At 40.3% G+C, this 25,338-nt stretch overlaps 1 protein-coding gene and 1 long non-coding RNA gene across 4 annotated transcripts in view; both read left to right on the forward strand.

Annotated features, from left to right (window-relative positions):
• The window catches only part of Slc35f1 (solute carrier family 35, member F1), a 388,376-nt gene that overhangs the window by 216,620 nt on the left and 146,418 nt on the right, over positions 1–25,338 (forward strand). The gene's annotated exons all lie outside the window — the stretch shown is intronic.
• LOC120098878 (uncharacterized) lies at positions 1,312–15,200 on the forward strand. 2 transcript variants are annotated; one of them, XR_010061134.1, is made up of 3 exons: positions 8,675–8,714; positions 8,925–9,006; positions 15,051–15,200. It is a non-coding gene; the product is annotated as an uncharacterized LOC120098878 (long non-coding RNA). The 2 variants fall into 2 exon arrangements; XR_005497554.2 differs by having other exon boundaries at positions 1,312–9,006.

Genomic DNA, 25,338 nt, shown 5'->3' on the forward strand with positions numbered 1-25,338 from the left:
CTGGGGGGAGCTTTTAGATGGGACTTCCTTATCATCAGTTAAAGGAGGATTTAATAATACTCTCTTCCACTGTTCGTAGTATGTGAACTCATTCAGGTCATTTTGAAAAATAATATGCTGCATAAATTCTGCATTTGAGTACATTTGGAATTTTATCTTAGAGTTTCAGTATTTTAATGTGGGATTTTAATGGCAATAAATAAATAAATTAAATAAATAAATAAGCAAGCAAGCAATATTTCAACACACTTGGCTCTCTATGTAGGGTTTCTAGAGGTTGTTATTGGTCTATTGAAGTCTAGTTTTTAGTTTTTCCCATGTGAGAGCAAGATTGGAGGCAGGGTGAATTATAGATGCCTGACCTCTGACATCAGAGCCCTGAGTGTCTCCTTGGGATGAGTGAGAGTGAGTTAAGTAAGCAGTGAAGAAACCACATAGTGTTAGGTTGACATAAGAACGTTAGAGAAGTCACTGGAAACAGTACTCCAGGGGAAAGATGGCCGGTCTCTAGTTAGGTTGAAGACAAGATGAGGCATCTCTAAGGGGGAGCTACATGTATTTTGCGGAGGGGGGATGCGGGAGGGAGGGGATGCATTTCTGGCTAAGCACCAGAACAATGGAGGGGGCAACAAAGAAAGATTCCAGAAACCAAAATGGCTGCAGTCGGTGAGAAGGGAGAAGAAACTTAAGCATTCCGACAGTTCCAAGACACGTTATTCTATGTAAGGTGCTTTACCTTTACTAAAGATTCCTTCAGCTGCCACATACATGAATTAAAAGGGACAGTGGACGACATATGTAGATCTGGAAGCTGGCAGCATGGACCGGAGCACTGACAACACTGTAGTGAGGAATGGCACGGATTTGTAATGAGGCTCTGCGAATGAGTCAACAGGGCTTGCCGCAAAGACACCAAGCCCAGATTATAAGAGACAGAAGCTAATCAAAGACAGGAAGTCCTTACTTTAATGTTTGAAATTATGAATATAATGAATAATGAATCGGTCAAATCAAAGGAATTCTCCTTACCTACTTAACAAATAATTGACATACGATACGGCTAAACATGATTGTTCATGGTCAATTATAAGACAGCTTCTAATAGATGTGCAAGTGATAACGTAAGGATCCTTCGTCTTAGAAATGTCCTCATCAAGCATTGGATGAGCTTCAGAAAATTTCCTCTTTGCTTGGTTTCCACCCATCTTCCAAAACTCCCATGCCCTTTAAACAGTGTATCTCTACATACTAAGAGGTATATATATATATACATACTATTATATATATATAATACTATATATAACACACTATATATATATATGTGTGTGTGTGTGTGTGTATGCACACAAAATTCATTTTAAAATCCTTTAGAGCATTAGATATCTTACCTTAACAGCTTTATATTAGGAGAAATTTGAGGTACTTATCTTTCAAGCTGGAAACCAAGGTCACTCTGGCTGTTTTCTCACCTATAACCTGGAAATTAATGGTAGCATTTTGCACAGAGGGGTATCTTGAAATTTAAATGAGAGTAATTATAGCATCCTATGTAAATATTTGCCACATGTTATGATTTCAATATGTTTGGAATATTGTTTTCATTTAAATTTACCCAGGCCTTTTCGAACACGTGTTTTTTAGTGGTTTTCATCAGCAAAATGAAAATAGTTTCTACCACCTGGTGAAAAGTCTTCTTGCCTGCAGAATCCTGTGCCCTTTTGAGGAGTTTGTCATTCAGAAACATAGTTTTGCCTTTGAAGTGAATTACAGCAAATCCATAGCATATACCCTGCTGTATCACATCAAGTGTTCAGAAGTCTGGGAATACACACCCTTTATGGCAGTGTCTCCCCTCTGCCTGTATCCCACCTTTGCCTTCACTTTTGTATTCAAAGAACTGCCAAACTACAGCTCCTTGGTAAGTACGAGGCACCGATTTTTCTTACCTATTTATCCTGTGCTAACGCTCTGAAAAGATTTGAGCTGGATCACAGAAAGGGATTGCATCTTATAAATTATCTTCAAAAAAGTCACAAAGTTAAAGGAAATAAGAGGAAGGAAAGCTATCTCAAAGTTTTACAAAGATTTCTGTTTCTCATAACTAAGAATTTTTCATGCAGTTAATTCAGAATATTTTACAGCCTTCCAATTAATAATCATAAAACATTTCCCATGGAAGTAATAAGAATGGGATATGTCAGCATATATATATATATATATATATATATTATAATGTCCTGGTCCAAGGTCACCCTTTCCCCCAAACACACACAGTATTTTTTGAAAATATATTCCATTTTCCTGTCCTTTTCAAATTATTTCATGTTTTAACTCAATAAGCGAGAATAGATTTAATAGTAAAATACATTTATTGATCCAAATGAAAGCAAAAAGGAGGCAAAGATCTGCTAATGTGCATAAAATATTTTCACCTGTAGTTAGGACCCAGAAATAATTTCTAAATGTTTTCCATTTGGTATTGTAAGTTAGTCACTTTTATATCTTCACGATGTTTTTGGCAATGATAGAAAATTGCTGTCTACATTTGATCAGGTCAACCGTGAATTAATGAAACAGCAAGTTACAGCAACATTTTGGTCGCTTCTAATATTTTAACATTATGTACAATAATCATGAGTCTAATATTCCCATCTTTTTTATTTTGTTCAACTTTCATAAATGACATGACCAATTGTAACAAAAAACACCAACAACAATGTTGTTTCTTAGTTCATGCAGGAGGATGCCAATGTTGCCCACCATCTCGGTTCCCGTTTCCTACTTTAATGACTGTAGGTAGAGGAATATTTACTTGTTCTGATAAGTAACTTTAAATTTTACATTCAAACACTCAAGAAAGGAAAGCTCACTCTTTCTCCTTTCTTTTATTATATAATTATTCCCCCCATTTATACCTAAATCCTTAAAAATACATAATAATACCAGCTCACTGACAAATCATTTTATTGCATGCTAAAAGCCAATGGCTTTGTGGGGAGAGGTGTTAAGTATGTGCTTTTCTAGAAATGCATTGTATTATATATTTTCAGTCTTTTGCTAAGAAACATCAGAACCTTCTGAAGAGTTGGGGGCTCACCCCATCCTGTATATGCTGTTCCCTACGGGCCTCAAGAGGCAGAGATGCAGAGTTAGTGAATAATTTAAAGGCCAGGCTGTGTTCTCTAACAGCTATTTTAAGAAACACAAGCAGGAAAGACAAGGTCTTAAGCCAAGGGCTTTCAGAATGAGTGGTTTCTCCTTACTCCTCCCTAAGTTCTCTTCTCGCCACTTCCCATCTCACATCATTTTGTAGTCAAGGAACATACAAATCCTAGGAGTGAAGACTTATGAGAGCAAAACATATGATTTAAAAAAATGAAAAAAGAAAATGATGATGTGGAGCTTGAGAGATGGCTTGGCCACTAAGAGTACTGGCTGGCTTTGCAAAGGCCACAGGTCCGGTTCCCCACACTTAAATAGGGGCTTGCAACTCTCTGTAACTCCAGTTCCAGGGCATCCAGTGCCCTCTTCTGGCCTCTCCAGGTTCTACGCATGAGTATGGTGCACAGACATATGTGTAGACCAACACACTAATGGAATAAAAGCATTTCTTTCAAGCATGACTGACGTATTTGTGTGACTGATATTTCTGTGTCTTTGTAGTGTGGGTGTGTGTATGTAGATTTATTAGAGATATTTATAACACAGGAATCTGTTTCTGGCATTCCATCACTCATGTTTACATGTGCAGAAGGTTCTTATGTGCACCTGGCACAAGTTACTAGTTATTTTGTATCTATGTCCATCTACCAAATGAAGAAGGTAAAAATGCCTGCTATATTATTCAGACTTTTAGTCAGTATGATAAATACAAAGAAAAATAATTTGAAGAAGGAAGGGTTTATTTTGGCCGACAGTTTCAGAGTTTTCTGTCCATCACGACACAGAGGTGCAGAACGTGACGTGGTGGTACAGAACAGCTTGCCTCAGAGTGATCAGGCTGGAGGAAGGGGAAAGCTGTCAGTAGTCTACAGAATGGCACCACCCACATTCACATCAGGGCCTTCCTTAAAGGAAATGAATCCTTTCTGGAAATACTTCCACAGACACATCCAGAAATGCATTTCACTAATCTCCTAGGACTCCCTCAATCCAGTCAAGCTGCCGATCAAAATCACCATCAGACACACACTAGGGTCAGTTCATATAAAACCTTTAAAGGGTTTGGTGCTTTCTAATTACTGCATGAATGTTAGTTATGATTGTTCTTATTGTCTCTGCAAGAACTGAAATCTTCAAAATGACTTATTTTCCTCAATCAGGAATGATTGAGTATTCATTTTTTTATCTCTTTTTATTGTTCAGCGTATCTTAGATGCTCCAAGGTGTTTGTTCATAGGGTATGATTTGAATAATACCTGGAAGATTTTTGTCTTCAAATATACCATGATTTGTCAAGCTCCACAGAGGCAGCCATTTTCCCTGTTCAGTTGTGCCCTGCTCATCTTCAGTGATACACATGGTGACACATTAGCATGTGATCTCCTTGGCATTGTCTGGATACTCCGTGTTTTCTTGAGTGGCTGAGGCCCAGACTGGGGACCCTGCTGCTACTCAAGGTAAACCCAGGAGGAAAGGGAAGGCTGAAAAGGACCATGGGGCTGACATGTTGCTTCTACTGGAGGGAAGGAAGGGGTGGACGGCTGGTTCCAGAAGTTTCCCTGGATGTTGCATCTGGATTTAAGTTGTGTCAGGAGTTGAACAGTATCTGTGGGAGGGGCAGAGACAGAATCAATATGGTTTATCTGAACAAGATGTGACTGCGTTACACCTGAGTGTTTTTCCAGTATCAACAGGACCTCGAATCCTGGGTCCACAGAGCTCTGCAGGCAGAATCTGTTTGATAGCAAAGGAGAAAGGCAGAAAGGAAATTGAAAAAAAAACCCACTAAATGACATCAGCTGTAAAAGCCTTCTGCCTCAGTGCTGTGAATGAACAGAAAGCTGTTGCCTCAGCCTAGAAGCCTTTTCCTTCCAATTTTAGAGGCAGAGTTATATTTAGTATCAAAAATCCTGTCATTTATATCCAATAAAACTAGTTTCTTAGATTCATAAATGGCAACATTTCTAGATAGAAAAAATGAATTTTAACAAAGAACAAGTTTATTGAAAGGTTAATCATATTGTTAGAGAAAAATAGGCCAATCTTTACTGCAAATGAATATTCTGGAGCTGAGAGTTACCGAAAGGAAGATAGTTTCTCCTGATTTTTATTATGATTCAATTTTACAGAAAACAACATTCAAAGCTCAACTAGAAACAGTTGGGTTGTTTTCTTTTTTTCCTTTGTGTGTTACATATTTAGAGCATTATTTTATATTGGTATTCATGGTTACAAATACAAGTGGTTTAAAAATATTTATTCTTGTGTGTGTGTGTATTAGTTTGCTTATTAACTTATTAGTTTGCTTATTAACAAAACACCTACCAAAAGCAGCACAAGCAGGAAAGATTCTATTTCTTCTTACAACTCTCAGGGAACACTGCATCACTGAGGAAAGTCAGGGCAGCAACTCAAGGCAGAAGCCTGAAAACAGAAACGGAAGCACAAACTATGGCGGAGCATTCCTTACTGCCTTGCTTCCTATGGCTTACCCATCTTGATGTCTGATAGATCCCAGGACCACCTTCCCACAGTAAGCCGAGCCATCCCACATTAATTAACCATTAACCAGGAAAACACTCCACTCCACAGACTTGCTTATAGCTAAACTGATAAAGCCATTTTCACAATTAACAATTAACAGTTAACACTTGGCATGTAAGCAGTTGACAAAACCAACTAGCAGTGTATACGTTTGTGTGTGTGTGTGTGTGTGTGTGTGCATGTGTGTATGTATTTGCATGTGTACATGTATGTGTGTGTGTCTGCATGTGTCTGTGTGTTGTGAATGCTGCTTTTGCACAGCACACTGTGTAAATGGCGGTGTACAAATTTTGCTCTCAGTCCTTGCCTTCTACTCTGTTTATAGCTGCTTTACACACTCCAGGCTAAATGGCCTGTAAGCTTCCTAGGAATTCTCTTGTTTCTGACTAGCGTTTCATTGACAGGGCGGCTGGGATTCCAGACACATCCATACCATTGTGTCTGGCATTGCTCTGAGGACCTGAATTCAGGGTGTCAGGCTTGTGAACTTTTCCCTACTGAACTATCTTCTCAACCTCTGGAATTTAAAAAACCATTAAATGAGTCATTTCTCTAGTTTACTGGCAGATCCATATATCTGCTGTACTGGTATACCAATTAGTTTTTGTCAACTATGCAAACTACAATCATCTGGGAAGAGAAAGCATTAACTGACCAATCATTTCCATCAGATTAGCCTGTGGCCATAGCTATAGGCTATCTGTGGGACATTTTCTGATTACTAATTGGTGGCATAGGGGTAGCCTATTGTGGACAATTCCATCACTGAGCAGGTAGCCTGGGTTGTATAAGAAGGGTAGAAACAAGCCATTAAACTGTTTTCTTCTTTGGTCTCTGCTTAAGTTTCTGCCCTAGTCTCCCATCCTAATTCCTCCCTTGGTTACCCTTGAGTTTGAATTGTTCTTGGTCAGTGTTGACATCGCAGCAACAGAGAAGTAAATTACAATGCCCGCTTTAGCCTAAGTTGTCACGATCTCTATGTCAAAGACCTTAGAATTGTGAGCGCACCCTAAATGTCCAGTACCTGGCACTAAGTGGTTCCACAGTAGAACACAGTGCCCTCCGCTTCCTAGAAATACTGCCTTTCTCTTCATGGAGAGCCTTCGTGGTTAACACTTGTTCCTTTCGTCTAGGTCTCTTTCTCTCTGGATGTGCCTGAGACCCTCAGAGCAGTTTAACAATGAATGTCATATGTTTGTATATGTCCTTCTACTGCCTCTCCGTAAGATAAAATGACTCATTCTTGAAAGTTCAAAGCCTTACGAAATCCGAAGTTAGCAATGATACATAAGAAGGAGGACCCGCCCAGCAACAATAGAAGGAGAAATTGCCAATTCAGGACAGGGCTTTACACTGTGCCAAAAGGTTACTTGCATAAGGGGATGGCACAAGGGGACTTAGAGAAAAGACCTAGCATGATGTGCTGAGAAGAAAGCAGTGTGGCTTCACCTTCTCCTGAGTTACTCATCCCTGACTAAACATATTCCTCCCTGGCTGTGGAACCCTTGCTCTCGCGTCTGTCAAGTCCAGTTGACAACAGGGAATTAGCAATCCTGGCTGCCTTAAGCTCTGATTCAGCAATTCAGAGCCTGAGAGTCAGGAGAAATATGTTAGTTCACAGATAAACTGTCCGGAAGAGGAGGCAGCTGATGAAGACTAGCCCGTGAGAAGTGCTGAGTCCCAGGATAACATGAGGGGGAGGCAGAGTTGAATTAATGCAACACAAGGGTGACTTGATGCAGTCAATAGCACACGGAAAGCGGGTTGTGATTCCCTGGGTTTTCTGACGATGACTATGTAGGAAGGCTTGACCTAGGGTTGTGTCAGGGATTTGATTTCCTACTTTTTTTTTTTTAACTTTTTAATTATCTTTAATTTTTTTTTACAGTCCAGTTGATATCCCTCTCCCAGTCTACCCTCTGACAGTTCCTCATCCTGTTCTTCCTTTCCTGTATCCAAGTGGCTGTCCCTGCCCACCCACCCCCACCCCGCCAAGCCTCCTCTTTGAAGTAATGTGGTCCGTCCCCATGGTGCTGAAATGATGAACGGGGATTAGGCGCAATACCTCCACGTTTGTGTAATCGCCTCAGTCTGTGTTCTTTTAAGTCCCTATGCTAATGTGCGGGCATTGATAGGAATAAGTCTTTTGATATCCCTTGGCTTCTGATGTTGTTAGAGTTGTAACACAATTTTTATACCTTCAAGGAATGTGTATAGAAGTAGAGGACGGCACCCTTCTTCACAGTCGCATGCTATGCTTTAGATTCTTATGTCCCCTGTGTTCAGCCTCAGGCTCCATGACGGTGTTATCCATAGGTATTTGGAAGGTGGGACCTGATTCTCAGGCCATAAAGGTTTTGGGTTCAACAGAGATAGTATGTCTCAGGTTTCGTTCTCTTCTTTTTCCCTTTGGCTTCATAGCCATGAGGCAACTGTTTCTCTTCTCTCCTGTGGATTCTGCACGAAGCTTTGCCTCCCAGCAAAACAACAGGGTCAATTGATCTTAACCTGAAACCTCTGGAACATGAACCTTTTCATGAGTTGATTATACCCCGTGTTGTTATAGTAATGGAAAGAAAGCCAACACTCACGATCTCTCTCCTTCTACCCTCTTGTTCGTTTAGTCTTATCTGTAGTCATCCATCCATTTGTGTATGTGAGTATTGTTGGGGTTTAAATCTCAGCCCGCATCCGGACAGAACACACCAAGCCAACATGGTTCCACGCAGAGAGGTTTAATGAGAGAAGAAGAGTAGGAGAGGGAGGAACAAAGTCCGGCCATGAGCATGTGGAAGGAAAATGGGGCATGGGGAGAGAAGGGACAAAAAGGAGAGGGCAAGAGAGCAGAGAAGAGAAGAGAACAACAAAGAAAATGAGGAGGGGCAAGCAGCTCCTTATACAGTGTCAGGCACAGTTGGCTGTTGCCAGGCAACTGTGGGGCGGAGCATACCTGGCTATTGCCAGGTAACTGTGGGGGTGGAGCTTAGACAGAATACCAGCAAGTATGGGTATGGTGTGCTGGATGTGTGTGTGTGTGTGTGTGTGTGTGTGTGTGTGTGTGTGTGTGTGTGTTGTATATGTTTATGTCTGTGGTGTGCATGTATGTATGTGGGCAAATGTGTGCTGTCTGTGTGGTGTGGATATGCTTATGATGTGGGTACCTGTGGAAACCAGAGGTTGTTGATGGTGTCTTCCCTCATCGTTTTTCACCTGCCTAGCCAGCTTACCCTGGAGAGCCCTATCTATACGCAGCCCTGATGTGGCACTGGGTATCCAAATTCCATTACTTATGGTTTCATGGTAAGTGATTTACCCACTGATTCGTTTGCTATTTCTGTAAGAAAACACCATGATAAAAACAACTTGGGAATAAGGGATTTACTTCAGTTTACAGTCCTAGTCCATCATCCAGGGAGGTCCCAGGGGAAACTCCCAGGGAGAATCTGGAAGCAGGAACTGAAGCAGATGCTATGGAGTGAGCCACCTACCAGCTCTCTCTTCCTTGCTTGCTCAGTGTTCATTTTTTATTCACCTCTGAACAATCTGCCCAAGGAGTGCACTGCCCTCAGGGAGCTGAGCCTGCCAGATTAGCCATTAACCAAGAAAATGTCCCTCATGCTTTCTTACAACTCAGTCTAGTGAGGGGCATTTTTCTCAACTGTGGTTCCATTTTCTCAGATGGCCCCAGCTTATGACAAGTTGACACAAAACTACTGAGGACATCTACTAAACTATAGATATCCTTAGTCCCTGCCAGTTATGCATTTTTAGTAAATATTTTCATAACATAAAATGGGAAAATTCCAAAGGATTCATTCTAGTGTTGTCAAGTAAACCAAAGATTTTCTTGCAAAACACGAAAGGGCGAGTTCACAAGAAAATTGATGTCTCTGCTTTCTCTCACTAATGTATCTCAAACAGAACTGGGAATGCAGAAGAGAACGCCACAAGAAAACATTTATGAGGTATATGTATTACAGTAGTGGCCCTGTTCTGCTCCTCAAAGGGCTTGAATGTCCCCCCCTCCTTAGATTAGCGGTGGATATACACTATACATGAGTGACCAGTGCATTAGTGGCCAGAGAACTGATTCAGGTCCTTAATCACCTGGCTTTGATGTTATATATTGTTGTTTGGGAACGTGAGTATTTGTTATAAGAACAGCTCTCTTTTCCTGGTACTCTGGCATGTGACGTGATCCTTTAGTCTTCCTTTCTCAATTCTATCAAGATTTTTTTTCTCAAGGCCTTTCCTTTCTGCCTTTTTCCTATGCTCCTCTGACTTCACTTATCCTTGACTCTAACCCCAAAGGACTATGGTCCTTGTCCACAATAAAAGAATGAGCATCTGCAAAAGGATTAGGGAGGAAAAACAGGCAATTTTGTTTTTGTTTGGAGGGAAGCAAGATGCTTCATTTATGAACAACTTACAAACCAAAATGGGAATAAACTTTCCAAGAGGGTAAGTACAGAGGTCTTTTGTTCTACAGAATTTCACAAAGCAAGTTAAACCTGGTTCCAAACTCTTGATTCTGTACTCAGAAGAAATCCTCAATTATTAGGGGACTGGAAAGGCTTCCTCTCCTCCCCTCCCTCCTCCCCTTCCCCCTCCTCGCCTCCTCCCTCCCCTCCCCTTCTCTTTCTCTCCCCTCCCCTCTCTCTCTTTCCCTCCCCTCCCCTCTCTCTCTTTCCCTGTCCTCCCCTCTTTTTCTCTCCCCCCTCCCCTGTTCTCCCCTCCCCTTCCCTTCCTCTCTTTCCCTGTCCTCCCCTCTCTTTCCCTCCCCTCCCCTCCCCTGTTCACCCCTCTCCTTCCCTTCCTCTCTTTCCCTGTCCTCCCCTCTCTTTCCCTCCCCTCCCCTGTTCTCCCCTCCCCTTCCCTTCCTCTCTTCCCCTATGCTTTCTTCTCCCCCTTGCCCTGTCCTCTCCTTCCTTTCTAGGCAATTCATCCTAAACCATTTCATTCCATTACTTCCGATACTCCTTCTCATCTAGAGTAAAGAGTTTAGAGTCTTGTGTGTAGTGAATCCTGTGCACTAGCAGGGTGCATATTCTCCAAACCCAAACTGTCCCTTGGAATTAAAGCTTTGCAGGTTTTGAGCCAGCTTTGGGCAAAGGAATCTGTACAGTCTGGGAACCATGATGTTGGCATACGACTCCCCTAAATGGTCCATCAAAGCATTCTCCTTCACATCTGTAACTCCCTGAGTGGCATGAAAGGGTAAATCTTCCTCCCTGTGAAAGCCATCATAGTATGGGGACTTCTCCCAACTGTGTACTATCTGTGCCCTCCTCTCTCTATGCTATCCTCCCTCCCTCTGACATAATCTCCCCTAAAGGATTCTAGAAACCAAGGGAGCACCCTTCAGGGAACATTCATTGTAGGGCCAGTTTCCTTCTTGTAGACCATTTCAATCCCAGGGAACCCAAAATCTTTGAAGAAAAAAATATATAGGTACAAGTCTATCACTAAATGTCTCAGCAAGTTATGCTACCATCAACAGAAAGTATGGCCAGTTCTCTTCTCTGCCAGTTCTTCTGAGGTAATATGATCTCTGTCTCCCTGAAGGAAGGAGTGACCCAAGGTCAGCCTGACCTCTTCATCACTCTAAGGTAATATATCAGCAACCAAGTCATTAGACGAGGCTCATTCCACCTTCTCCACTTACAGAACTTCATTAAGTTTATCTGAAATGTGCTTTAAAAACAATCTAATTCATCTTGCTCCAAGTAATTTAATTAGGATTCAATTAAATTCAGCAGAATTCATACATCATTTTACACGTTGCACCTTGATTCATTTAATTTGCAATTTTATTTCAAAGATGCAGACTAGTTATTTGCCTTCACACCATTCCCTGCAAAAGAATCCATTTCATGCATAAACTAACTGGTTCTCCGGAGTGCTATGGGAAACAAAATATGCGCTCATCACTATGCATGCCACACACCACTAATTTGAATTTCATATCCTGGGCAATGTGTGCGCGTATGAGAGAGAGGCTTTATATTAGTCCAGTTTTGCTTACAGAGGGATACTCTTGCCGTCTGTTGTTTTCCCTTCATATACATAGGCATGAATGAATCGATAAAGAAAAAGAGATTGTATTCACTTCCGATTTAAGTCATCTTCACCGTCCTGAAGGAAAGTTCAGAAACCAAGGGAATCAAAGGTGGAGTTAGAACCCTTGTTTGTTAGAGACTGTTCAAAATAGTAAATGGCACTTGCTTGTAGCTTGGTCTTTGTGAACATGATCATAAAGTACTCTGCATAAGCACTAAATAAATGCCACTGTGATGATGCTGGCCTCGTTCCGGGAATCCGAAGGACTACTTTTGAGTTGGCCATGAATCTCATTAATGCAGAACACTCCGGAAGCTCTATTCTCCTCTGATTGCAGAGACCAGAAAGGTATCTTGTATTTTCTTTAGATCTTCTTTCTTCTTTTGTCCAGTCATGATTTTTGAGACAGTCTCATATAGCTTAGGTTGGACTTAGGCTTGCCGTATAGGGGAGGTTTGCCTTGGACTCCTGTTCCCAATGCTTTAACCTCTCAGTATTAGGGTTAAAAGCATAAATGACCATGCTTTGCTCCCCTGGATTTTCTTAATCTCAAGCTATTCACAGTCAAGGCATAAGTAAATAAGCATGATACCCTTCCATTCAACGGTCCAAAGGCTGTTCTTAGCTCTCAGGTACATTGTAGCAGCTAATGCACCTTAAGAAATACAAAATGAGTGAAAAATTGTCTTCTCATGGGAAGTTGCCGGAACTAAAAGTCCTTGAAGAAAACTTTATTGTCAAAGTTGTAGAAGAACCAGGCATTCAAGCTCAGACTTATCCTCCTAGCACTTCAGAAACCAAAGCAGCCTGCTGTGAGATCCCAGCCTGGCTACATACAGGGACCCTGTCTCAACAAATACATATAAAAAGAATGCACTATGGAATGACTCCGTAGATAAAGGTGATTGCTGCCCACCTGAGCTCGATTGACCCCTGGAACCCACAGGGTATAAGGGAAATCGACTCAAGCAAGTTGTCTGAAGTCCATACACGAGCTCTGAACCACACTCCCAGCTACGAAAATAAAATTAATTGTTTTTTAAAAAAACTAAAGTTTCTAGGGAAAAAGAAAAGAGATTGCTGAGTGCTGAGTTCTACATTGAACAGCGAAGGGGCTGGAAAAATGACCCACAAGGCAACTCACAACCATCTGTGTCTCCAGCTCCAGGGGATCTGAAACCCTCATATAGTCACGTATAGACGCAAAATGCCAATGTGCATAAAGTCATACAATAAATGGGCCAACTAAACCAGAGTCAGGAATCACTGCAGAAGAGGGGCAGCGAGAAGATTTTTAAGATCCGGAGGTAGTGGAGATGTGCACTGAAACAGTATTTCCAGACAGGACAGTACTTTCACACACAGGAGCTCATCTGTGACTGTATGTCCAAGGTCAAGTCAGTCAAATTCCCAGCGTGCATGTGGGAAGGCTCCTGACTCCTGACGAAGGAGCTACCGGAAGTTGATGGCTGCTGGAGAGGAAGCAGTTTGTGTTTGTTTGTTTGTTTGTTTGTTTTAAAGTAATTACTCCCCTGAGATTCTATATTTACTTATTATGTGTGTACGTTTGTGGGTGCATGTGTTCTATAACATACATGTGGCCAGAAAACTTGGGAGAGTCAGTTTTCTTCTTTGGAAATGTGGTTCTCTGGGGGATCAGACTCAGGTAGTCAGGCTTGATGGTTAAGTACCCTTACCCGATGCGCCATCTTGACAGCCCTATTGCTTTCTTAACCAGGAACCTAAGAAGGCTAAAGGGGTCTTTGCGGTCCTCCATACACATATATTACAATGGCAATGTATATATCACTATGCTCCTGGCTCCAGCCACCATGTCTCCTTTCTGCTCTTCAAACTGCCTCATGTCTTTTCCATCTCTTGGCCTTTGACTTGCAGTTCCTATGCAAGGAACTCCGATTGGGTTTTAGCTTTAGATCCACCTTAAAGAGCCCCTCCCTACTGAAGTTCTCCTACTGATTTAATGTGAACATTACCCTGTTACCTCAACAGCTAGAAACTTGTCGCTTTGTTCTCTTCCATACTTGTGCCTAGACTAGCATGTTTTTGTTTGTTGGGATATTTGTGTGTGTGTGTGTGTGTGTGTGTGTGTGTGTGTGTGTGTGTGTGTTTGTAAGACAAGGTCTCTCTATGAAGCTCTGGCTAATGGACCAGGCTAGCTTCAGACTCACAGAAATCTGCCTACCTCTGCCTCCTGTGCTGGGATTAAAGGTTTGTACCACTACAGAAATATCACCTTATTAACAATAGATACTCAATAAACATTTACTGGGTGAACAACTACAAAAAAGAGGTATTAAATGATTTCAAGACCTTAGTAGGGGTAAAAGGAGAAGAGAGATGGGAAAATATACTTTTATCAAAAAAAAAACAGAAAAAGAATAGGTATAGCTATATTATAGCTTTTGTGTTAGCTATTAAAAGATTACTTAATTTCCCTTGACTGGGATTTTAAGGCATTAAATTAGGCTATCTTTATTTCTCATCCAAAAGGTGAAAATTTGTAATGTTCTCTTGTTCATTATTTCATTACGTCTTCATTGAGGTAACTCTTCCTGTGGAAGTATTAAAAAAAAACTAGTCAGTCTAGATGGAGGATTGACAGTCTAAGGAATTGATTCCATGCAATCGAGGTTGGTGAACTAGGGGACTTGTCCTGTTTATGCTGAGCATCATGGAATCATGAGAGGAGTAGGAACTAACCCTCATTAACCACAGTACTGAAAGACATCATCCCAGCCAGGATGATGACCTCTCCAGGGCTGAATAGATAGATTCCCCTCTTAGGTTAACTTCCTACCCAATGTCCATTCTAGCACCTCCTAGAGCATGTATAACTGAGGCAAAATGACCTGTAGGCTGGAAGGGTGAGTGCGGGACAGAAAGAGTGTCTGAAATCTCAGAATAGGCCTGATGATCTCCTTACCCTCTTGCTCTATACAGGAATGTCAGGTTCAATCTTGTGGGTTTCCAGTAGGCAATCACGACTGCCCTGGGTAAAACAGTGAACAGCCATTTAATGCACAGAGGACAGCATTCTGCAATGGATGTGCTCGTGGATGGTTAGATGGCTTGGAAACATTATAGCCTTTCCCGGTGACATGGATGTGTTGGACAGAGTATATCAAAGATCTAAGTTGACTTTGATTTACCCATACTTCTTGATATAAGAGTAAAGAAAATAAATGCATGTCTCAGTTTAAGATACTATATTAAAGTAGTATAGATCGGGTAGCTTATAAACAACCAAAATTTATTTTTCACAGTTCTGGAAGATGAAAGTTTAAGATCAAGATGCTACTATGGTTGGGTTCAAAGGAAGAACACTATTGGCTGGCTGGACACTGCTGCTTCATATGGTTGAATGCAAATGACCTCTCAGATTTCTTTTATAATAAATGAATCCCACTCATAAATGTTTTGCTCTTGATCTACTCATTTACAAAAGAGCCAACCTCCTAATATCACTGCATAGTGGGGAATTTCAATATATGAATTCTGCGGAGACATAAACATTTTATCCATTTCAGGGTAGTTTATAAATGATTTTAGTCAAAAATTGTGGTGATTGCTTCCCCTAAAAGGTCCCTGTAGAAGCATAACAAACAGACTGAAGTAAGGTTGATTAGGAAGGGACAATGGCTTGTTCTTTTCTATTCTGGAGATGGGATGTAGTGATGCTATGTCAGAGTGCCTCTAATTAAGCTCACAAGTTATTTTTCAATGACTTGCACTAGGGAAATGATTAATATATAATTAATGTAGATACATGAGAGAGCTTGTCTTTTTATCTTTATTCTTGACAAGTCAGAGGTTCCCAGTAGGTGGGGGTCTAATACTGGTCTTCACTTGAAACTTTAGCAGGAGCTCCTCCCAGTAGACATCATGATTGCATCATTGGTTTGCAGCAACAATCTTTCTCTTGTTTCACCTGACGTTCTATCAGTTTCTGTCTTGATAGCTTTTTCAAAGGCAGAACATTGTGAATCAGCGAATTCAGCATCCACAGATACCCTTGTCAGCCTCCTCTGTCTCCAGTCATTAACCATCCTCTTGGACAGCCCACCACCAGAGAACTCTCCCATTGGTCTTTCCTTCCGTTCTTTTCAGTTCTAAAGACAGCCAAGAGCCTTTGGAGATCCCACACTTTGGGTTACCCCTGCCATCTCTTCAGCTTGATCCTGAGATGACAATAAATAGAATTTCACGATTTTGTTAAATTTATACGTGCTTTAAAAAATTCAATAAATCAGTTTCTTCCCAGTCATTATAAAATTTAATTATAATAAATACGCAATTTTTATTCCTACAGGAGGTTCTTTTCTCTACAACAATTTTTTCTCCACCCATGCTATACACATTAAATTTTGACATGATTTTTATGTTTTCTTATAGGCAATCTGTAAAAAAAAAAAAGTTGAAATAAAAACTCTTTGTTCATATCAATAAATGATTGATATGATTCATTGATATGATTTATTATTTGTATCAATAGAGCAGGGGCATGGCAATCATCTCTTGATGCAAAGAAAAATGAAAAGTGTGTCCATTAGCCTGTGAACGGACAGAGTCCTTTTGCTTGGGAGCAAAAGCCGAGTGATGTCTGTTCTGCAGTGAGGCAAGACTTAGCTGTGTGCCCTGCAACATTCTTACACATAAATGCATAAGCTGTGGCCTCGGTTGATTACACATTTCTCAAGGGAGTTTTCACAGTGTGCAGAGTTTGGCACTCAGAGGAGTATAATTTCCTTTTACTTCATGGGTAGGAATGTGTTATGTGCAGAATAGAATAATGAAATCTGACACGATTTTTATGTAAAGATGCGGTGAGCCAGTCTGTCTGTATGCTGCCTTTGGTTTTGTTCACTCAGTGCATTTCAAAGTTAAATGTTTGCCTTTTGGCCCCAGGGTTCACTAACGTAATTCAAAATGCAAAGCTAAAAGCATTTTGAAATGAAAAAATGTCAAAATCATTTAAAATGCACAAAGCAAATAGTAACAGTCATTCTAAAAGGTTACACTGCTTCTCTGTTCTCCAAGAAGATGTTAGGGAGCGTAAGTAGTTGGAAATTCCTCCTGAAAACCTGTTAAGTAGTCTCTCTCTCTCTCTCTCTCCCTCCCTCCCTCTCTCTCTCTCTCTCTCTCTCTCTCTCTCTCTCTCTCCCTCTCTCTCTCTCTCTCTCTCTCTCTCTCTCTCTCTCTCCCCCCTCCTTCCCTCCCTCCCTCTTCTGCTGTCATTACTGACTTTCTAAAAGATAAGAATCCCAAAGGCTTTCTTATTTTGAGGCTACATTTATTAGTCATTGAAGCAGTTAACTCGGGATACATGTTAGCAAACTTCTGAAAGTACCAGAACAATCATACAGGTTGATAGCTCTAAGTGATTGATGAGCTGGTACTTCCAAATGGACTCCATGCGGGTAAAACTTATTCTGAGTGTTTCCCATGAGTCAGATATTACAGGAAGCAGTTTATATGAACTGCCTTGTTTAGCCTTCACCATGACCCCTGGGAATATCCATTAATATCTTACATTTTAGAGATGAATGAAAAGTCTCAAAATGACAGGATGAGGTTCTAAACCCAGGTTCATTAAGTTACAAATCTGTGCTTGAATGCAAAATTGAAGTGAAGGGGACAGGGTATAACTGCTCCTAGGTGTGACAGAGGAGAAAGGGTTTTTGTAGATAAAGGGAGAGCACAGCCAGAGGCAGAGACATCCAGCAGAGTCCAGAGTGAACACGGTACTAAGCCATGTGAGGAGAGGCTGGAGAGGAGAACAAGAGAGGAGCTACCAACCAAGAGGGGCAGCCTGGGTCAAGAAGTTCTTCAAGAGAGTAAAGAGAAGTCCAAAATGTCCAGGTAACCAAAATAGCTGGATTCTAGAGTTAAAAGCAGCCCAGCCTCTGAGCTGAAGAATTTTTAAGTTAGGAGGTGGAGTAAGCCAGTTGTATCTGGATGGGAGAAGTGTCACATATGCAGGCCTTTCATATGTTCTTATTTTACATAAAGGACCATAAGCCCAAAGTGGGAGATAGTCAAAATCATTGCACTTACATAGTTGACCTGACAGGGTCAGAAAGTTCCAACTTTCTCTTTAATGCCTTCTCTTCCTTTCTTTGGACAGAAAGCATGAAGCCAGTTTCCCAGTACCAAATTGAGTCTTTATCATCAGAATAATGACTTATTATTTTCTCTCTGGGAAGTGCTTTTATATTACGATTGCCGAGTTATCAACACTAAAATGATCCATGACTCATCCTGTTACACGGAAGTTCAAGTATTTCCCGTACTTAGCGCACACGTCACAGGAAGACCTCCTGTGGCTTACTTAGTTTCTTCTACTTAATGGCAAACACAATTCAAAATGATACCACAGAGCCAATGAATAGATTCAAGCCCAGAAATTCAGATTGGAAAGAAAGAAATCCTAGTCAGTGTCAAACCTCTCAGCACACGCATTTGTTTCTGCCCTAAGAATCACTTTATTTAGAAGTCTTCTAATCCTCAGTTACAGGCCAAACCTTTGAGACAAGAACTTCTCCAACTCAATGGTCTACAAACAAGTATCTCATCAAAGAACATAGTAGTTGCTTCTCCTATGGCTTTCCACCAAGCCATATTAATTAATTAATTAATTAATTCTTAATATATGCGTCTCTGAATCCATGTACCGACTCAAATCTGATGAGACTTGCCTAGAATTCATTTTCAGAATGACGATGCCTCAGCAGGGAGGTTGATTTGTTCTAATTCAAGATGATGGTATAATTATTCCACTCTCATGATAAAAAAAATTATTACAGTGCAATATGATTATGTAACGCTGTGCTGACATTCTTCATACCTTCTGAAAGAACATATTCTCATGATTGAAAGAAACAGATTAGAATTTACGCTTTATTTTTAATCTTATTATTTTGAATGTTTAACTTGTACCAGAGGCTTATCCCCCACCCCCCAATTTTAAATTCTGTACCTTTCACACAACGCAATGCTACTGATAATGGGCACGTCAGTATTTATGAGTACGAGCTCTGTTGTAACAGATATTCAACTTTCAGAAGCACCATTTTTTTCTGAGACTCATGCATTTTTCATTGTCTAGTCTGTCTGCATTTTAAAGTGGATGAGATGTCCTTTTAAACGCACAAACACAGATGAAAATGTGTATCATAGCCTCCTTTTCCATTTCTGCTACTAAAATTATATGAACTATGTGTCTACGTTAGACCGCATCTGCTGTGCTATTCTATGTACAACATGCATAACCAACAGCTCACTCTGCAAAATTTCACCCAGCGCCATTTTTAGCATCATTTTTTTTTGCAAGGTAGCACCTTTCTGGGCTTGTTCAGAAATGCACTAGAAAATAGCTTATTAATCTCAGTTTCTAGTTGGCAGATGGGCTACAGTAAAAACAGAGTATTTTCTGTTTCATTGCTGGTACTTTTTCCATCTAGGATAAGGAACCATCTTACCAACCTTCTAACACTTGGCCCTTTCCACACATAGATACTGGCTCCTTCAACAATACCTGCACTCTGTGTTTAATGAACATCTACTGCTTCTGTCAGTCATAAGGTCATCAGTCTCTAGGAATAGAACATAGAAATTATTAAAGTTTCCTCTCTTCTTGGGAGCTCATGAGCTATACAGACAATACAATACAGACAATATGAGTAGAAATAGAAACACACACTTGAGAACACTTGACTCAGATTGGGTATCAGGAATGGCCAATGGGAGGCTTTTGAGACAAGTTGGCATTTCGGGCCATAAAGAGTTAAGTATAGGAACCACAGATCAATCGCAAGGGAAAAACCTAAGAGGAATATATAATGTCCGGAACCAACTCAAGGGAGTCTACAATGGGCAGGGCAGGTTTCTGCGCAACACACCACCAAATGGATTCTTCCTGTAGCAATGGAAAACAAGGAATTTGAGGGAGGCAAAATGGCAAGACAGGGGTCAGAGTTAGAGTATGAGCATTTAGGCATTAGGAGGTTTTATATTTACTTATTTATTTTATTTTCATACCTCTAATAAGTCTCTCAAGCACACAGGCTCCAGTAGTTCTGATATCTAGATCCCTTTAGTTAAGAATGGACTCATGAGCTGTTCCGGTAAGAGAGTCATTACAACCCTCCTGCCATCCACATGATGTTTATTGTATGCCCTATAAAATCATACTCTGCATTCTCAATTCAGTCAGACTGGCAGTGGCTGAAAGACATGACTGATAATTGAAAGACTATACTCAACACGGTGAGTCTACAGCTCTGTTTAGCTAACAAAACAAGGTAGGCTTGTGTTGGCCTCCTGTTGGAAGGTGCACATCACAGGGCCCTTGGCAGAAGATTTCTTGTCAGTCAGACTAGTTGTGGGTTTTGTCTTTACTGTTGAAAAATGTTTCAAAAAACCAACCTGTTAGGTTAGCTCTGTGCTCCATATACTCTCTGAAAACAGAATAATTTTATAGCTAATGATGACGCAGCATAGTATTTCAGAATTTAGGGCTTGACATGCTTACCTAGCTTCAGCTTAATCCTGGTCTAGTTTAGCAAGTTCAGAAACATAGCTCTGTGCCATCAAGGAAGTCTCTTGATGCCAACCTCTCATTTTCACACGCACACATATAAACGCACACAAGTGAATGTGTGCACACAAGTAAACACCGCACATAAATATATCCTCAATTTTTTTAAAACCTCACTTCAGTTTGAACATTTTCATCACATGGGATGTGGAACCCTTGGGGTTGGGGTGGACCAGGAGGGGAATAAAATCTGGAGTGTAAATAAATAAATAAATAAAGCAAAATAGCTTTGTCAGTCAAACCCTCTCTCTTCAATTCTCCTAGCCCTAGGTAACCACTCACATACTTTCGATTTCTGTGGACTTCTGTTACCTAGACATACATATAAATGAAATCATGCTCATAGTGTTTTGGTAGTAGGTTGTTTTTTAGTTCAAATATATACAAGATTTGGTCACAAAGCAATTTATATCTATGTATTATTCCCCTTAATAATTTTTATTATATAAACTAGGTTTTGTTATCTACTCATATCAGTGGGTATTTGAAACAGTTTATGCCTTTTACTGCAACTTATATGTCACAGTCTAATATATTTTGCTTGGTAGGTAAAAGACCCAAGGAAGTGATGTACCAACTTTCATTGCATCACCCCTGTCAGATGACATCTGTGGGTCAATGAGCTCATTGTGCATAAAATGTTGGCAGAAATGACACACCTATTGTGTCTGATGTATCATGGTCCTGTTCCCAAATTGACAGCAAAGGCTATTTAGACTATGGGCTTATTACTCTCCAAATGTCTAATATTCTTTCTTTTTAAAACAATTTGAAATTATATGAGTGTATGCATACATATAAACATAGATGTATGCACACATATATAATTTTAAATTATATGTAAATATATATTATATATACATATACACATATGCACACACACATATATATACATATATATATACATATATACATATATACACATACACACACACACATATACAGTTCTGTGACCTTGGGATGGTGGACCTTCCTATGACTTAGGTCCTTATCTATCAAAAGACACAATAACAGCATTTGCTCTATAAGATTTTCTGAGGGTTAAAGAAAATTGTATAAATTATTCCCAATATTTTACAAACATGAACTATTGTTGGTATTTCCATTTACTTTCTATTTCTTTATTTTGTACCAAACTTCTTGAAAATCCAGTGTTAAAAGTTTGGTTAAATGGTCTCCCAATGGTAGACTTGTCTTGTTCATTTTATACATCTTGTAAGCAGCATATAGAAAAGCTTTTTATAATATGTTGGAGTCAGTTACATGACAGGTTAAAATTTCATTGTCCTGTGTAGGTATTTGGTAATCTTGTGTATCCTAATTTGGTTCAGGATGCTACCAAGTTCTTAAACATCATCATTATAATTTAAGTAGGTCATAGTATTTTTTTATTCTTTTCCAACAAGAAGGGACACTCCACACAACACTCTCTAGTGCATACTCAGCTTCAGAAGCAACCATTTAATATACTAGCTGTAACTTTACCAATATCTCTCCATTTCAGTATGTATATTAGGCAAATAATCAAGAATTACCAGTCATAGGATTATTATTCTCCTGTAAATTAATTATTTATCTACCATGATTAGTATTGTGCTACATGGTGATTAGATCAAATATCATCAAAGAAGTCTTCAAAGTTGGCATGCCTTTCATTTTTTTTCCTCACCATTTTCTACCAATGTAGTCACCATTAATGATCCCACTGAGGAAACTCTCTGTACCCTAGGTTCCCAAGATAAGAATTGACAGATAGGGCTATATGAAATTAAAGGGCTTCTATACAACAAAGGAAACCATTAACAGAACAAAGTGACAGGCTAGAGAATGAGAAAACATCTTTGACAGCAATATTTCAGGCAGGGGACTTATACCTAAAGTATCTAAAGAACTGTAAAAAAAAAAATCCTCCAATCAAGAAGTAAAGTGAACAACCAAACAGAACGTTCTCTAAGAGTGAAATACAAAACTAGGGATGTAGTGCAGTTGGCAAAATGCATGCTGAGCTTGAATTATACCTAGAATTTGATTCTCAGCACTGTGGAAAACAAACAAACAAACAAACAAACAAACAAAACTCCTGGATATGTTAGCACATCTAAACTACAGAGGATTGGAAATTCCAGGTCATCCTTGACCGCAGAACAAGTGGTCTCAAAGAAAAAGCAACAGGAGGCACAGGAGGAGGAGAGAGGAGAGAAGAGGGAGTAGAGGTGGAGGAAAAGGGATGAGGAAGAGGAGGAATAAAAGAAACAAGAGGAAGTAGAAGAGAAGGAGGAAGAACAGGAAGAGGATGAGGATTCAGTTCACGTAGTGGCACCAGCACAATTAGCCAATAGATGTTTTTAAAGGTGTTCAACACTCTAGCTATGTGGGAAATACAAAGTAATAAACGTTTGAGACTCCATTTTACTTCTGTCAAAAAAGTTGACCTCAAGAAAATGAACAAATGCTGGTGAGGATGTGAGGAAAAGGAAATCCCCTTTCCTTGCTGGTGGAAATGTAAATAAGTGAAATCATTATGGAAATAAGCATGGAGATTTCTCAAAAACACACACGAAATATAGAAATCCTATATGACCCACCTACATCGCTCGTGTATGTATATACATCTAAAGGACTCTAAGTCCAACCACTGTAGGTTGATGTCATTATGCAGGTGAAGGCAGGTTACGTGATAGAACGAGGCCTGTCATTGGGTGAGAAGGAAGGATGGGCGGGAGAAAAGTATTAGAGAGGAGAGAAGACAGAAGTGAGGGAGAGAGCAGCCGAGAGAACATGGAGGCAGATGTTAAGCTTCTCTCTGCACATTTACAGGTTGTTATGACTCTTCTTAAGGGATGGATGTGTACAGGGTTTTGTGTGTCTAGATGAGCAAACTATATCTTATCTAGGTGGGCGGTTTATATCCTTATCAATTGGTTGTAAATTGATTGTGTGGATGTATTATACATTGAGTAATGAACATATACATCTGGTTTTGGGGACAGTTTGCTGAGCCATTACTTCGCTGGGTCGTTGGGAGTGTGAGCAGAGTCCGTGGCAGGAAGAATGCTTGAGGCTAGAGTGGCATGGGGTCACGCTAGCATGGCCTGCAGAATGTGATGTGTGGGTCAGGTGTAGTAACGACCAGCCAAGGGCACAGTGTGTGAAAGCGGCTGACAGAAACACCGGAGCGCACAGATCCAAGTGGAGTGGGAACTGGCGGGAACCAGTCATGCCCGTTTTTAATTATACCACAACATACCACAGAGACACTTGTGCATCCATGTTCATTGCTGCTTTAAGTACAACAGCTAAGAGATAGAATGAGACTAGGTGCCTATCAACAGCAAAATGGATAACAAATTGTAGTATTTATATAAAAATAAAATCAGAACACTTATAACAAAATGGATGGTGCTGGAAAGTATTGTGTCAACCCAAATATCTCAAATATGGAGTGACAATAGTATGTTTCTGTCACATGTAGGAATATATATATATATATATGTGTGTGTGTGTGTGTATATATATATATATATATATATATATATATATGGTTTGTAAGGATTACACAAAACTAGAAAAAAGAATGTTGATGGGGGTTAAGAACTGATGGGGGGGGGCTAGGACTGGAGAGATGGCTCAGTGGTTAAGAGCACTGGCTGCTCTTCCAGAGGTCCTGGGTTCAATCCCCAGCACCCGCATGACAGGCAGCTCATAATTTCTGGTAATTCCAGTTTCAGGGATCCAGTACCTTTGAGCTGCATGTAGAGACATACATGCAGACAAAACATGAATGAACATGAAATATAAATAAATTAATTATTGGAAAAGCAGAGAAAGGATTGGGGATGACAGAAAATGGTGGTGAAATACACGTAGGATGAAAATAGTGTTTCAGAGGAGGGAAGATCAGAGAGTGGAGGACAGGAAAATGGAGGGGTAGAGGGGGTTGGAAGGCCAAGAAAAACAGATGTGCATCATAATGTCATAACAAACCATATTACCTTATTCCTAATCTTTAAAAAAAAACACTTTACAAATCTCTCAGGTTATTTGAATTTTTTACTTCTTTTTTCAGTTGGCAAGGGGGAGGTGTTCATTTTTTATTTCTTTTGTAGCATTGAGTACTGAACCCAGGACCTTGCCCATCCTAAGTATGTGCTCTACTATTCTCAAGCCTGTTGATCTTTTTAAAAAGCTGTGCTATTCTTTTTTTCCCCTTTGAGACAGGGTTTCTCTGTGCAGCCATGGCTGTCCTGGAACCTGTCCTGTAGAACAGAGTTGGCCTTGAACTCAGCGGAGACCCCTAGCTCTAGCGCTGATATTCTTACACACTCAGTGTTGCTTATACTTAGCCCATGGTTGTCTTTTGTGCCTTCCATTTCATGGTCCTCTGAATGGTGTTATCCTGCTGCAGGTATACTCAGGAAACTTAAAATGTCAAAATCCAAAGGCACAACAGACTAGACAAACAAGCAAGTAGTAATTACAAGACAATGAGGTAATAAAAATAATAAATAAGATGCATCCTGAGGGAAACGGAGCAGGAAGCCCTCTCGAAGCCAGTGACAAAAGAGCCAAGATTTGGGGAACAAATGAATAGGAGTCAGGCTGGAAAGGGGGTGATGGACGTTCTCAAAGGAATACGAGCAGAGAGACCCACTGTTCCATTGCCATCTTCACTCTGCCATCATGAAGGAATGCCATGGGGCTGGAGAGGCAGGAGCCAACAGATCAGAGGCCACTGGAGAGAGAACATTCAGAGCTTCCTTCCAGCCTTCTGTTGCCCCTTTCTTGGAAACCTGCATGCCCCAAAGAAACATTTCATTTTTCTCATAACTTTCCAAGTTGAGCCACAGTCTCCAGGAACCCCTCACCTCTTCTCCTGTGTGTAGGCTGGCCTGGTATGATGGAGGCAGGAGAATCCCAATCCCTCACTCACATACTTGACACAAAGGCTGCCTGGG

This window comes from Rattus norvegicus, chromosome 20 (assembly GCF_036323735.1).
Source record: "Rattus norvegicus strain BN/NHsdMcwi chromosome 20, GRCr8, whole genome shotgun sequence".
Lineage (NCBI taxonomy): Eukaryota > Metazoa > Chordata > Mammalia > Rodentia > Muridae > Rattus > Rattus norvegicus.